We start from the raw sequence: 4,563 nt of genomic DNA on the forward strand, positions 1-4,563 counted from the left end.
GACTACATATTAAATGGATTTTTCGAACAGGGAGTCGGAAATGGGGCTTGCTCCGTCCGCTCCACGCATCGACCCGGTATTGCAGTACCTCCGGGAACGGTGCAACACTTTTCTCCTGTTGTCAAGGGAAAAAATACTCATTCACAAAGCTATGTAAACAGCTAGCTTAGCTTAGCTTAGCTTAGCTTAGCTAGCTAGCAGAAGAAGAGAAGGAAAGAAACATTCAAACTGAAAAAAGGGCGAAGCGCCTTTCAATGGGGCCCCCAGTTTCCCGCCCTTTTACTTAAAAAAAAAAAAAAAAAAAAAAAATTGGGCCAGGATAGTGTGTGTGTGTGTGTGTGTGTGTGTGTGTGTGTGTGTGTGTGTGTGTGTGTCTCTCTCTCTCTCTCTCTCTGTGTCTCTCTGTGTCTCTCTGTGTGTGTCTGTGACCTTCTTTTCATCCACAGGCCTCGAAAACTTGGAAGAGTGGGTTCCGGGAGCACCCGCGGGACCCCGGCCTACAGTGCACAGAGTGTGTCTCGGGCCCCCGACCTCTGACTTCCATATGACTCTGGTTTCTCTTCATTACGCACAAGCCTTTCGCCTTTTACTAAAGACTTCCGTGGAGAGGAACACTTACGAGTTCAACGTATTTTTGGAGCGGCTTTGCTTCTTGCAGAGCCCGGTATCTTGTTTCAAGAGAAATTGACATAGATGGGCCAGGATAGTGACTTAAAGATGCATTAGCGACTTTTTTTGACAAAAAACACCTGCCTGTCTGTAGCCGGGGAAACGGTGGCTGGGTGGGTGGGTGGGTGGCTGGGTGGGATTGGAGGAGCCGGCTCTTGCCAACCCACCCGCTGAGGTCTGTCGAGACCCCCGGGGGCCCGGCGGTTGCAGGGTTCCATTTGTGGGTTATCGCTTCTCGGCCTTTTGGCTCAGATCAAGCTTGGTACCGAGGTGCCCCAGAGCCCGCTGAGTCAGAAGGTCGGAGATAGGAGGGCGATAAAGGTTTTGGTTTTTTTTGGTCAAAGGTTTTTGTTGTTAAAAATAAGTGGCTTTTTTGGAATTTTTTTTTTCTTTTTTTCATTTTTTTGAAAAAATTTTTTTTGGGAAATGGGATGGAACTAAAGATCGGTCAGTCCCAGTGGAATTGGACTGGCAAATACAGTGAGGTTTTCAAATGGAGGAAAAAGAGATGGAGCCCATTGGGAAGGGAGACCTTGGGGAAGGAATAGTGCTGATGGGGACCTGAAACTGGAGGTGAAGGACGTTTGTGCCTTCAAGACAACCCAGTGAAGAGCTTTTGAGTTATGAGGTGACTTTAAACACGGAGGCAAAGCATGAAGAGGTCATGAGGAAGGCAAAAGAGATGGAGAAGGAGAGACCCTTTGTGCCATTATGAGGTGACCAGCCTGGCGAAAAATAATTTCAGGTTGGTCACAGTCAACATCTACAACCCACATGTGAAGGATGAGGACGTGAGGGCCTTTCTGGGGAGATACCTGGATAACGTCTCCTCAGCAAGGCATGAAGGATTCCCCTTGGGCTTTTGGAATGGGAGGAGATGTTTCCAGGCTCTCCTCAGAGAGGACCCGAAGGGGATTGGGTGGTTACCTCCATCCTCCAGCAATGTTCTCCCTGGGGGCTGACAGGGGGACATTGTTTTATGCCCGTCAGCCTCCTTTCTGCAGGCGGTGTATGGCCTATGGCCATACCCTGGCCTCGTGCAGCACCAGAAGATGCAGGTTCTGCGGATCGGAAGAGCACGAGGCCGGGGACTGTGCCGAGCCAAAGAAATGCCACGGGTGTGGCTCGGTAGCGCACCTGTGGCGGGACTGCCCGGCTCGGCGAAGGTCGTACGCGTCTGCAGCTGGGGGGGGAGCGAGAGCGGAGGATGGAGGAAGAAAAGAGCATGAAGAAGCGGGCGACGAAGGAGGAAGAACTGAACAGAAGGAGACGGAGGGAGGAGAAGAAAAAGAAGAGGAGAGAGCTGGGACGGAAGGAGTGGTGCAAGGGATGGAAGAAGAGGTGGCTGAGACAGAAGGAGAGGTGGTCGGGATGGAAGGAGAGGAGATAGAAAGGTACAAAAAGAAGAAGAAGAAGAAGAAGAAGGAGACGGCGATGGGGGAGAGTGAGGAGACGGTGATGGTGGAGAGATCGGAGGAGGCAACAGTGGAGAGGAAGGAGGCGGAGAAGGTTGTGGGAATGGAACCAGAAGGAGAGGCGGGAGGGGGAGGGAGCATGAAGTGGTGGGAGGACACGGGAGTGTCGAGGGCAAGGTTGGAGGAGTTGAGAGGGATGGCGAGGGCACTGGTAGAGAAAGAATGGGACAAGGGAAGGGAGAGGGCAAGCGCTGCGGGTGTCGTTGCCCAGGTTGTACCAGGGCCTGGAACGCCTCCAAGCAAGAGGGCAAAGAAGGTGGTGAGGAGGAGGGGTGGAAAGAAAGGGGGGGAAGAACAGGCGGACGGGGAGGTGGCGGGGCCCTCGTGGGCTCCGTCTCCATCCTCCTTTAAGCCCCTCGCCGAGCTTGACCTCCCAGGAATGGCGAGGAACTGGATGATGGAGGGGGAGTCAGACTTTTTGTTTGGGGATGTCACGTCCCCGGTCCGGAGTCCGGAGGAAGGGGGGGCGATGGACTTGAGTGTGGGGCTTGTGCCGGGTACTGTAGCTGTATTCAGGGGAGGTGGGATGGTGGGAGATGGGAGTGATGTTGGGTCACAGTTAGACGGGATAGAGAAGGGGAGCACTGGGTGAGATTTTGGTGTAATGCAGGTGGGGTAAATGGGCATTGTGTAGGTTAGCGGTATTTGGCTATTGGTTTTGGTTGATAGAAGGAAATTAAGTTAGTGGATACTGAAGATTATTGTTTGGTAATTTGGATTTGGTTATAGTTTATTAGGTATGGAATGATTATTTGTAGTTTGTTGGAATTGGATATTTAAGTTGATGGAAATTTGGAAGTGTATTGTTTGGTTTTTGACTGTAAATAAATATATTTTAAAAAAAAAAAAAAAAAAAATCTGTTCTTATCAGTTTAATATCTGATACGTCCCCCATCGGGGGACTACATATTAAATGGATTTTTCGAACAGGGAGTCGGAAATGGGGCTTGCTCCGTCCGCTCCACGCATCGACCCGGTATTGCAGTACCTCCGGGAACGGTGCAACACTTTTCTCCTGTTGTCAAGGGAAAAATACTCATTCACAAAGCTATGTAAACAGCTTAGCTTAGCTTAGCTAGCTTAGCTTAGCTAGCTAGCAGAAGAAGAGAAGGAAAGAAACATTCAAACCGCTTCTCGGCCTTTTGGCTAAGATCAAGCTTGACACCGAGGTGTCCCAGAGCCCCTTGAGCCAGAAGGTCGTCCCAGGAGAGCGGTAAAAGATGCATTAGTGATTTTTTGAAAAAAATATCTCAATGGGTGGGTTTTTGGGTTTTGCCAACCCACCCGCTGAGGTTTTTTTCCCTCCATGCAGGGTTTTTTTTGGGTTTGTTTTTTTGTTTTTTGACTGGAGGAGAGCCCTGAGCCAGATTCTCCTTGGGGAGATGGCGCAAGATTTTTTCAGCTAGTGGGTCGGTCCCTGGGATAGGGTTAGCAAACACCCTGCGTTTTCCCATGGAAGAAAAAGATGTGGATCCATTAGGAAGAGAAGATCTTTTGGAAGAACCATCCTGATTGGGTTGCTGAAACTATCAGTGAAAGATGTTTTTTGCCTTCAAGGGAATTCTTTGGACGGTTCTTTTGATGTGGCTTTCTTCACTGAAGGCAAGCATGATGAGATCTTGAAGAAAGTAAGAGAGATGGGAGATACGAGGCCAATGTGCCATTATATGGTGAAGAGCTTGGCCAAGAATAATTTCAGGGTTGTGACGGTGAACATGTATAACCCCTACGTCAAGGATGAAGAGGTGAGGGCCTTTCTGGGGAGATATATGGATAATGTCTCCTCAGGAAGGCCCCTCAAGGACTCGCTGGGATTTTGGACTGGGAGGAGAGGGTTTCAGGCCCTCCTCAGGGAGGATCCTAGGGGAGTGGGAGGGGTACCTTCATCCCCCAGCTATGTTCTCCCTGGGGGCTGACAGGGGGACATTATACTATGCGCGTCAGCCCCCTTTCTGCAGGCGCTGTATGGCCTATGGACACATCCTGGCCTCGTGCAGCACTAGAAAGTGCAGATTTTGTGGATCTGGGGAGCACGAGGCCAAGGACTGTGACGAGCCGAAGGCCTGCCACGGGTGTGGCTCCACTCAGCACCTGTGGCGTGATTGCCCGGCTCGTCAGCGGTCATACGCGTCTGCAGTTGGAGGGGGAGCAGGAGCGGGGGATGGGGGAAGAAGAGGGGGAAGGAAGGCCTTTAAACGAGAAGGACAAAAAGAAAGAAGAGGAGAAAGGAAGGACAGTAGGAAGAGAAGAGGTGGAAGGAGGGAAGAAGGAAGACAAGGGAGGGAAGAAGGAGAGAGAACAACGGTGGAGGGGAATGGTGGGGGAGGGGGTGCCTGGGGCAGGACTTGTGGGAGGGGTGCCTGTGGGGAGGGGTGCCTGTGTGCTTGTCATTGTGAAGGTGAAAATGGCTCGGTACACA

The 4,563-nt window shown here is 51.1% G+C and overlaps 2 non-coding genes and 1 pseudogene across 2 annotated transcripts; all 3 read left to right on the forward strand.

The window, feature by feature from the left end:
- Positions 1-110, forward strand: LOC121842074 (annotated as a pseudogene; the record flags this gene model as incomplete).
- Positions 111-545: 435 nt separating this feature from the next.
- On the forward strand, positions 546-662 carry LOC121842075. Its single transcript, XR_006080915.1, has one exon. It is a non-coding gene; the product is annotated as a U5 spliceosomal RNA (small nuclear RNA).
- Positions 663-2,972: 2,310 nt separating this feature from the next.
- On the forward strand, positions 2,973-3,154 carry LOC112242059. Its single transcript, XR_006080914.1, has one exon. It is a non-coding gene; the product is annotated as a U2 spliceosomal RNA (small nuclear RNA).
- The last annotated feature ends 1,409 nt before the right edge of the window (positions 3,155-4,563 follow it).

Source organism: Oncorhynchus tshawytscha, unplaced genomic scaffold (genome assembly GCF_018296145.1).
Source record: "Oncorhynchus tshawytscha isolate Ot180627B unplaced genomic scaffold, Otsh_v2.0 Un_contig_19006_pilon_pilon, whole genome shotgun sequence".
NCBI lineage: Eukaryota > Metazoa > Chordata > Actinopteri > Salmoniformes > Salmonidae > Oncorhynchus > Oncorhynchus tshawytscha.